Source organism: Alligator sinensis, unplaced genomic scaffold (genome assembly GCF_000455745.1).
Source record: "Alligator sinensis unplaced genomic scaffold, ASM45574v1 scaffold349_1, whole genome shotgun sequence".
Taxonomy (NCBI): Eukaryota; Metazoa; Chordata; order Crocodylia; family Alligatoridae; genus Alligator; species Alligator sinensis.
In genome coordinates this window covers 2497121-2508519 of record NW_005841856.1, presented here as the reverse complement: position 1 = coordinate 2508519, position 11399 = coordinate 2497121, and positions in this window count along the sequence as shown.

The window sequence follows — 11399 nt, the reverse complement described above, 5'->3', positions numbered from 1 at the left end:
TCAGCAGACATGTATAACTCCAGTGGCGGCCATATTTCAGAAGGATAAAATGATGCATGTTTAGTCTGTATGGTTTATTAAACAATTTAAGATTGTTCAGGGTGGGAGCCACTAAGTAAAAGATAAGTTATTATTTAATTACAAGCTACAAATGTGGATTGCTTAGGGGTTTGAGTATGTAATTCCCATTATTCCCTTCAGCCTGCTCCCTTGCTATATTAAAATGCTAAATGAGTTGATCTTCATTTCACATAAACTATTTTAAATTATGTTTTGCAGTGTGCGTATTTTTCAAGCAAATCATGATTTGAAATTGCACAATATATTCCTGTGAGTCTCTGATAATCGAGCTGATTGCTTAATTGGCACCTTTTTCTTTCCACTAGGGTGTGCTACATAATTAAGATGATCCTTTGTACTTTGCTGCACTGCCTAAAAATCAATTATTCTTACTCCAAATTATCCAGGAGTAAGAACATAATTCTTTGTTCTTGCATTTTGGCATCTTGCTTCTTATACCCGATTCCAGTTTTATATAAAATTGCATCCACCATTTAGTCACTAGTATGAATAACGACCTCAGAAAGCTGCAGACCAGCTGAACTGTTCTGAAGGTGACTAAAATTGGTGGTGAAATCCTGTTGAAGTCACTGGAGTTGTACTGGACAGCTGTCAGCTTCTATAAATATCATTCCTAGATACCTAATTCTATATTGTATGAGGATCCTTGGGGATCTGAAAGCTGGATAACAGAGTGCCTAAAAAAAGTGTTACAACACTCATCATTTCAGTGACTCAATCCCTTTGTGGATTTAACCCTAGGTCCCAACCATGCCCTCCAGATATATGCATAGAGGGTATTATCAGGGTATAGACCATACCACTTTTCATAGAAAAAAGGATTTGGCACCTCTAGCTCTGACTCCACTTGCTTTTTCAGTATCCTGGGGTGCTGAGAACATAGGTGCAAGGACCTACTGTAGGGGAAAAGTGGGCTAGCGAGGTATGAGTGTTATTTAAAAGGATGCATCAGCTTCCTCATACAGGTTGTACTGTGTTTTCATGATGATAATAAGGATCTGTTTCTAGCGGTCAAGAACCCTGCATTTTAACCAATGACTCTTTAATACACATTTCAAACAGTCCAAGGAAACAGAGCCCTAAACTCAGGACTCCCCCTACTCAACAGAACACCCTAACCACTGAGCTACCAAGTTTCTCCTGCCCTGCAAGTCTTTTATTCTTTTCTACCTAGAACAGATGCATTATGAATCGGGAGTAGCAAAGGGTTCCTCCACCCATAATAATCTAGAGGCTGGGGGTTACATTACATTCCCTGAAAGTGGGAGATGTGGGTGTGAACCTCATCCAGCAGAGGAGGGAGCTGAACCTGCATGTCTTCATCCCAGCAGCTCAGATTTTTCAAATAATAGTTGTAGGTTCTGGATCCTGAATGAATCAAAGCACCTCCTTTGCAACTGTGACTTGGGATACCAAGTTCTAGAAAAGGACAGACACTCCGTTATGTGTATCATTCCTTACTAGCTAACTTTAGATGTCTCCCTGTTACATAGGCGGGTATTTCAGAGCACCACCTTCATACGCTGTAAAGGCACCTAACACTGGGTTTTGCATTTACCTCTGGTGACCAGGTACCAAAATGTTAGGTATTGTGGTGCTTAAGTTTTTCTTTGGTTCTTGCTGAAAGTGAGTCACCCAAGATTACATTGATCCTCTTACGGTCTTCCTTCCTGTCCTCTGGACTAAACATGTCCACACCAGTGATACTGAAATAAAACAAACTTGATGGATATAAACACTGCTGGATAGCTGAAGTCCGCCCCCCGGCCTCCCTTTCCTTTTGAAAAAGGCAGAGAAATTAAGTGAATTAAACAGGTCAGAATATGGTCCAAAACCCATTTTGTGATCTAACGTATAAAGTTACTACATAAACTCATAATTGCCCAAGAGTCAGTTCTTCTTTTTAAAAGGGAATACTTAAAACCTGGCAAAGGGCAAAGCTTTATGATTTTGGAAAGATCCTGAATATCTCCCAATTAATGCAGAGACCAGAAGACCTGCCAAAGTCATTAAATTAGTTTTAATACCCCCATCTACTAATGTAATGAATTTCATTTCAGCAGTAGCATGCTTTGCACATCCAGGTAAATTACACTGAAAACTGATCTACTGATCACTGTGTACAAGCAGTATTGCTGGGGTTTACATCAGTATATGCTGCTTATGCTTCTATTGCTGCAGTGAATAGCATTAGACACAGAAGAGTCTGTCTGCTAGTATAGAAAACTAAAAATGGGATTGAGATAAATACATTACTTCAGATCATACTTGGGAGATTAGGAAATAAAGGCTAAATCTGAAACTGAATTCTTGCATTTTTCCAAAGAAATACTGCCATTCACTGGGATTGAGAGCTTTTTCAGTATTTAGGATGCCAATGTTCTTCTTATTATAAAGAAATGTTTGTCATTAAAAAGCCTTCTGAGATTATGTGTAGGATATATATTTTTTATTTCAGAGATTTTCCTGGCAGGACTGGAGTGAATATATATTTGTAAACAATTTCCTACATTTACAGCAAATATTTTGTCATTGGTGTCATTTGACAATATAAACAAGTAATAAAGGATTTTTAATTATATTTGAATATCTGCATCTGTGCCACCTTTAAAGCCTTAGATAGGATATTTGTTTGAATCAGATATCGATCATGTATATTTCATAAAATTTCTCACTGGAGTTCTACAAAATACAAATCAATTCGTTATCAGGAGAACTTGATTCTCTACGTGTCTGTTTAATTGGTAGGATTAATTTTATTTTATTTTTTTAACATCTTTTTCCCATCACAATATTTTCACTCACAGCCTCAGACAACTAAACAATACGATATCCTTCCATGAATACCCCACAAAATGATGCTCATCTGAATACAACTGTGATGGACAGGGATTCTAGAAATTCAGCTGCCGTTGTCTTTCCTAAAATCCTTTGTCACCAAGGTATTTCTCAACTAATATGCAAAGAAATGATTTTCATCATATACTTGCTAACGAGCACAGATACTAGTCATCCATTTTGTATAACTCGCATATTTCCTAACAAATAATTAATTTGCTTATTTGGTGGCCAGCATATTGTATTCTAATTTAGAAGCACTAATTCTGAATTTAAGAACAGGAGCTTGGGAATATTTCTATTGTATTTCTAATTGTTCCAAATCTGTTTCTAAGTAGGATAATTTGTTTTAGTATTTTCTACTTGCTTTCAAAGTCAGCTACTGTCTGGTATGAGCAAGACTTATAACCTTGAAGTTCTTCCATAGTGCACCGGCATATGAGAAGGAAACAGTACAACTCTAATAAAAAGTGTATTTTATTAGTATAAAAAAAAAAAAAAGAAAAAACCATGAACTTGCTGTTACCTGGTAAACAAGTATTCATTTACTATTATTTTTTCCTTCAATTTCTACCGGATTCTTGTGCACTAAGGACTAAAAATATTATGCTTGACTTGAAAAAGAGCATTCAGAGAAATGAATGACTTGTGTCAGTACTCAGGTACAAGAGATCCAGAGGTATAAAACAGATTCAGGAAGCAAAACTGAATTTAAGAGACATACATCTGAGACTGCAATCTTCAAATGTTCATCTAAAGTAGGGGTGGACAATTATTTGGGCCTATGGGCCTCAAAGGGAGTTTTGGGGAGCTATCACATGCTGGATTGCTACCCCCTCCAAACAGCCCACCAAACCTCCCTATGTGGGATGGGGCTGCGGGCAGGTGGGGGGAGCTGGCATGGGCTCAGGCAGCAGCTTCAGTAGGTTCAACCTCTGGCTCACCCTCATACCCTGAGGAGGGGCTTGGGTAGATGCCCTGATCCCCAGCAGGAACCGGCCAGCTGCATCCACAGCTGATGCTGGCACCCACCTGGCTGTGCTTCCAGAGCATAGGCCAGGAGCTGGTGTAAGCTGCAGGGACATGCTGTAGGTGTGAGACAGTTGGGAGAAGGGGGAAGATGGGGAAGGGAAGGAGAGATAGACAGAAGTGGCTCTGCCTATGATGAGTGGTGGCGGTCAGTGCTGGGTGCCAGGAAAAAGCAGGACCTGACAGCAGCACCCCACTTAGGAATGTTCCCCATGCCATTCCTGCACTTACTTGTGGCTGCCTGCATTGTCAGTCTAGGGGGAGTAGGCAGGGAGGGATTAACTTGCCTGCCCATCTTCCACCAAGGCCACTGCTGAACTGCTGCTCTTCTCTAGGATGAGCCTGGCTCAGAGAGCAGCAGTGGTGGCAGTGGCAGCTAGGCAGGAAGGTTATTCCTTCTCTGCCTGCTCCCCTGGGACAGATAAAGCAGGCAGTCACAAGTAAGAGCAGGGCAGAGCAGGGAAGCATTGAGAGGGGATCTGGGGTGCTGGGAAGGGCAGGAGGGGTGGACCCAATTTAGGCCAGTCCAGCAGGGGGTAGGTGGGTATATACACTAAGGTGTGGCCTAGAGTGGCTATACATGAGTGTAACACAAGCCGGGTAATGTGGATCAGAAATAAACCTATGATGGAGTGGCATAAGTTTAAGCCACCTAAAGAGTGCTTTAAACTAGTTTCAGGTGTTCACGTGTGGATAATCCAGGTGTTAAGAGTTCCATGAGCCACCTAAAATTAATGTGTAACGAGGTCCTAACCCTACTGTTGGCAGTGGATTTATGACCCATGCACCTTGTTCCAGGCAGACCCAAACCCTCAGACTGACCATGACCTCTCCATTTGATAATAGGTGAATTTTACTGATACACAGTGATAGCAGATAATTGATAATTGATACACAATGATAGCAGAAAAGAATAATGATAAGAATTGTGATAGCAATTGATTTTTGCTACACAGTGATAGCAGGTAAGAATAATGCAAACAATCCTACATTTACCAGTCCCATGGTTAAGAGTCAAGGTACATCTGGTCAGTATGAGAGCTTCACCCTGAGGTTCTCTCTTGAATGTCACATGTCAGCAGCCTGGAGGTCGGTGGCTGAGATGGGCTGGTGGTATGCCAAGTTAAATTGGAAGAATTTAGGCCAGGTCCATGGTGGCCTGAGGTTCCCCCCTTAGGGACCATTTACTGTGCTAAAATCCTTCCTTCTGTATTCTTCTCCCCCTCTGATGACTCTTCATCTCTGGGCATCATTGACTGGTCTCTTCGTGGTCATCGTGCTGTTCACGTTCTGTCCTTTCAGCATATTCCTTTGTTTCACAAACCCATCACATGCACACATCTTAATTTGGGGTTCTACTGGTTTCTCCTAACTTGGTCTGTTCCCCAGAACTAGAAATCCCAAGGGCTCTGCAACTGGGCACTGTGACCTGGCCAATGTGCCAGAGTCCTTTATCTCATGTATGGAACAGTGTGGTACAGGTCTTCTATTTCCCAGCCCATTCTTGCTGCTTGCCTGTGTCAGACACAGTGGGCCTTGAAGAAACTTTGTCACAAACATGCTTTTAGAAATCAATTTAATCCTTGCTGTTGCCCTGGACCATTATTCTAATGCATATCTACTTTATCTACAAGCCAATTTCCAAAAGCAAATGTCTAAATACCATTTTCTAGCCATTTTCTATTTTCTATTCATATTCTATTACCATTTTCTATTCATTCCATCCAGGAAGAGCACAGACCAACCGCAGATGCTTCCTCAACCTGACAAAGAGTATGTATACCTGAAAGCTTGCAAAGAAGAATTTTTCCAACTATCTGAGTTAGTCTAATACAAGATATCAGATTTACCCAAAGAACCTTGTCTGCCTATTTTGTAGCTATCATCTAGATGCTGTAGTATTAGATCCTGACAGCTAATTCAGTCCAATAAAGCACTCTTTAAATGTGAGCAAGGCCATTGACTTCACTTGGACTATTCCTGCTTTTAAAGTTAAGCACATGCATAAGTGCCAGATTGAACTGAAGAATACTGAAGAAAATTCTGCCAATTCTGTTGTCTGACTCACAATAAAAATAAGACTGGCAAGTTAAAATACTTAAACCTACTACATCTACTTTATTAACTTGTACTTTTACTACAAAGTTCATGCGAACTTGTTTTTCTATTTTTGTCACCCAGGCAATTTAAAAGCTCAGTATGAAATAGCCATATGGTCAAGTTGAAAGAGAGTTTTACAACAGCTTATTTAGCAAATTCTTCCAATTTAACTTGGCACTTATGTATTAATCAAAGTTATCACTGAATTGCTGCTTACCCTTTGACAAATATCAATCTTCCTCCTGGGTTTCTATATACTCCTTTGTTTTATGTCATCATAACATTCTGAGTGAGATAAGCATCCAAAAAGAAGTTTAGTGAGGAACATTTTTAATGCATATGAAGACCTTGGTTTGGATATAAACTTCCAGTTCAAGGCTACATTTGTGGGACAGTCTAGTCCACGCACGCTGCACAACACAAAACTGCCATCAGAGATTCACTATAAAGTTATCTTCCTCATGGTACTACATCTAATTTTTCCTTCCCTTAATCCTAATTATTCCCTTGGTCTACCCTGGATACTCTTGGATAACAGCACTTACTAACATTTGGCCATTTCAGGTGAATGGAAAACAAAAATTAAAATGAGTTTAAAAATGACTGTGTGCTTTTTCAGCAGATGGAAAATTTATTCAGCTGAAGAAAACTAAAATTTAAAACACTAGGTTAGGTTTTGACCATATGTGTTGCAACAGCACTTCAGGACAGGATTATTTTGCTTTCTGCCCATTGTCACCTTAAGCCAGACTCTTGGAAGTCTGTAGAGTGCTATGGATCGTGGGTTTTCTTTTTTTTTTTTTTATAGTACGAGAATAATAAATGAAATTAATGGCCACATTACAATCATACCGGTTTAAAATACTGCTTACGCACAGCACTAAGAGGATTTCTTTTGTCTTGAAAGAATATTTAAAAATTAAAATATGATTTCAAGAGCATTAATCTGTTTCTTGTGCAAGCCCATAAGACACATTCTAAGTGCATTAATGCACCCTAGAGCTAGTGGTTTATATGATGAGATGAGGTTATAATGAGCCACGTCCTAACAACACAATGTACTTGTGTGTTATTGCTACATATCTTTTCTTGGGAGCAATTTGGAAATCATATAAAAGTAACAACTATCAACAGCAAAAAATGAACAAAGTTTTATATTGTTAACCTTTAGAGACTATGGTTTTACTTTAACTTATGGCAAACAACATTGACAGTCCCAGGTTCCTCTACAGAAATTAATCTAAATCACATGCATATTCACAAAACATCCTACTTTAAAATCTGTACACACTTGAAGATCTTCTTGGGAAAATCTTGAACTCAATAATGCATACAAGCTTTTGAGACCTCAGAGGTCTTTTCATCAACTAAGTAGTACAGTTGAGACTTCACATCATTTTAATGTGTTCTTGGTCAGCCATTTCAAGTTGTCTTAAGGCTCCCATATTCTTCAAATGGTTTTGTTTGTAACTAGCAGAGAACTCTAAGGGTATTCAAGGCTTGGTACAGAAAGCTGAATTTCTTAGGTCCAGCTTCATGTTAAACCATTACAACAGGCTCCCCCATTCCATAGAGAATTTTTATAAACTGTGTTTCTCTTAGTTACACAAGTAAATCTGAAACACATTTTAAATGAATATTGTATGAATTCTCCCCTCAGATAGTCCCATAGTCTTAGATTTCCATTTATTTTTATGTATGAAACCAAATTCTGTTCCTTGTTACAAATCTGTAGTAACTCCACTGAGATCATAATCAGACATTAATCTCCCTGATACAGGAAAAGCGTCTATATCTATAACCTTCAGTCACATGGGCAATTACTGATACTTAAGTACTGGATCTTAAAATTATTGTCCTGATTCACCTCACACTTAACCTGGTTTTACATTAACGTAACTCCATTGATGGTAAAGGAGATAATCTTGATTTACCTGGTGATAACTGGCCCTTTGACTTTTTGTTGTTGTGTATAAATTACTCTGTTTTACCAATTGTTTTCTAAGGGGACATTAATATTCCAAAATGGCAACTTCTTTTTTGTTGCTATTGTTCAGAGTCATTTGAGATTCAGAAACCTAATTGTTATATTTAAAAGCCTAGTAACTATACCCTATCAGTTGGTTTGCAAGTCCTTACTATGCAACTATAAACCAATTATATCTTTATGCCTCATTGATCAGGATGCATGAAACTTAGCCAAATGCTTATTTGTATAACATGCCTAGTTCCACTTTAAAGAAGCTTCTGCAAGGCAAGATATTAGTGTGCTTGTACTTTCCTCAAGTGGCACTACTTTAGGGTTGAGCACAGAGTATGGAAGCAAGAGTTGAAGCAGCTGAAGGAAGAAGGAGGAATAAACCCATTCTTCTGTCTCACTGGGACAGAATCCACCAATAATCCATATTTAGTAGCTAAACTATGGAAGACAGCCTCTTGGAACCTACCATGTCCCTTCTGTATTAATATTATGCCCTCCTATAATGCTCTAATCCAATCTACTGTTTGTAATGAACACAACTGCCACCGACTAAAACTATGGAAACACCACTGAACAATTCTAATTATGTCCAAACAAAAGAAAAGTAAAGCCATGTACAGGTGAAGGAAAGAAATTTAAACAATCCTGCTCCATATCAGCCTGTGAATTCTCTCGACAAAGGTGACAGCACCTGCTTGTCATAACTCAGTTTAGCTGCCAACACAAGTTGATGAGATAACCATCTGCTTGAGGTCCTGTAGAGCCTCATAATTCCTGGCCTGTTTCATTCTCAAGCATTAAGCATGTATGCAAATTGCACTTTTAATGTCTGGCACTGCTAAAGAAAAGTCTCAATTCCCTCCTCCAGCATCCGGAGCAGAGACAAAGCAAGCAACACACCATTCCTTTTTTAAAGATGGTAGTCAGTTCATAGACTAATGGATTGCTTGGGGCTGCTACCATAATGATGATCATAGTGCTTCTTCTACACCGGACATGGGGGGTTTTTTTTGGCTTCACCATATTGCTCATTCAGCAATGTTTCCTAAAGGACTTCATAGCTCCAGCATTTGCTCTGGGACATGCTTACAATACCATTTTCTATCACTTCTAATGTTCTGGGGGAAGATATTTCAAATGAAGTGTTTTAGTATGCACAGTTTTGACAGATTTAAGAAATATGTAGAGTTTACATTTGCCATTCCTTTAAGTAAATTGGTTCAGAGAACTGGTACACAAACAGGTAAGTGACAGATAAAGGAGGGCAGGATTTATAGAACATCAGCTGCTCATGATAACTAACTAATTATACCTCCGACATAAAAATGAAGGTTAATCCACAATAACTTAGTCCTCAGTGAAGCAGGGGTGCACTGCTCCAGGATAAGCATATGCATCTGGAGAAGAAGAGGGTGTGCTGTGAATTCCCAGCATCTCTGACCTCTCAGCAATTAGTTCATTTTGCCCGTCTCTTCACTTTAGGTCATCATGCTGACAAACCAGGATTCAATAGCAACATCACTTCCTTTGAAAGTGCTGACCTCTCCTGGACCTGTTTCTGCCTGCCTAGGGACCTCAAAAAAAGTATAGCTTCCTATTGGATTCTACCTATTATCTTAATTTTGATTCTGACTTCAGGGAAGTCTCAGCTTTACTTTTACTCCCAGCTCCACAGGCGTGATTACCAAGCACGGAGGGCCACACCATGATAACATTCGTGTCATGCATCTGCAGTGATGCAGAGGCAATAAATGCCCTCCCTGGTCTTTGAAGGGCTAATGTAAGCGCTGACCAGAACTGCAGCTCCTGTGGTCTGGGGCTGTTACCAAATGATTTTCCCCAGCCAAGAAGAGAGATGATAAGAGGAAGGAGGAGAACTGAGCTAAGTAGCAGCCTGGCTCCCTTGTCTCCCCTTCAAGACAAGCAGCAGAGCAGGACAGTTACAGTCCTCAAAGCAGTTCTGCAGGTCCCACCGTGTAAGGGTCAGTTCTTAGGAGGCATTGTGCTTTTATGGAGCAGAATGATTTTCATGCCCTCAAAAAGAGCTGTAGCAAAATATCTGAGTGAACAAATCTTCCCTCCCTCCAGCATCACACCACGCTCTTGTTACTTTCTCCCCTGGCTTACAATTAAGCGAGTGAGAACCTCAAGGCAGGGACCTGCCCTATCAGCTGTTCACAAAGCCTCCTGCATTTTAAGTTTCCATTTGATTTTTGCCTTTCCCTTTTGAACTGTTCAATTGAAAATACAAGAAAAAAAATTGACAAATTCAGTCTGTTAGGACTGAAACTAAAAAGAGTCTTGGGGCAAGAGAAGCCTAAGTAGAGTACCAATTATTTACTGTGTACTGGGACCTCATGGTTGGGGTATCATTACAGCACGTAATAGAGCAAATTTTCAAACTATTAAAAGACAATGGATCTTTAAGAAAGCAACTTTCACAGCACCTCTAAAGTACGGAGAAAGGTGATAACATTCAAAACTCACTAATGGTTTGGTATAAGTTAGACTCACATTATTGATTGTATCTCACCCCTTGAAATCCCAAGTGATAGAGGGTAAACAACACTTGGTTTTCCTCTCTTTAATATCGACTTCTGTATCATTGCTATTGTTGTTCTCTTGGTACCAACGAAGGACAGCATATTTGCATGAAGATAGAGACAAGTTAAGCTATTCAAAACAGGGAGTTTTGAAGTAGCATATTCAATTACTGTAAAATTCTGTCAGGAGAGAAGAACTAAACCACTTCTAAATATGTGCCTAGGGTTCAGGCAAACTTCACATTTTAATCATGTTTGATATAAAGTCCAAAGATATAAAATAATTAAATTAAATGTATAGTATATATAATGCATAAAATATATAAAGTACATCTATGTATACAAACAGTGCTTTTTTAAAGATGCATTAATCAAGCAATAAGCTTTCCTCAATCCAGTTTTTGTCCTGCTGACAAACTAAAACTAATATTGTAGTGCCATCTACTGACTTAATTCTTCTGGTTGGTATTTTACTTTGTAACTGGATTGATTTCTTTGATTTAAAACAAAAACAATTGAATTGACTTTGGGAGACAACCTATGGGGAATTCTGAATCTAATGCCACAACCTAAGCATGAAATTTCCAGATATACCATGGATTATTTTGGTTGAGTGCTCTGAAATGCAGTCTCTTTTAAGTTTATGGGAACGGAGTTGAGTGACATTTCTCATATTTCATCAGCTACAATGGATTAAAGCTGGAAAGACTACCTGGCTGTACCATAAGACAAGGAAAAGCTATAAAAATAGCATCTGATTGGACAATGACAGCTAGAATAGTAATGGAGACCAAATGTAGATTTAAGTGGTTCTGCTCAGTAAGCTT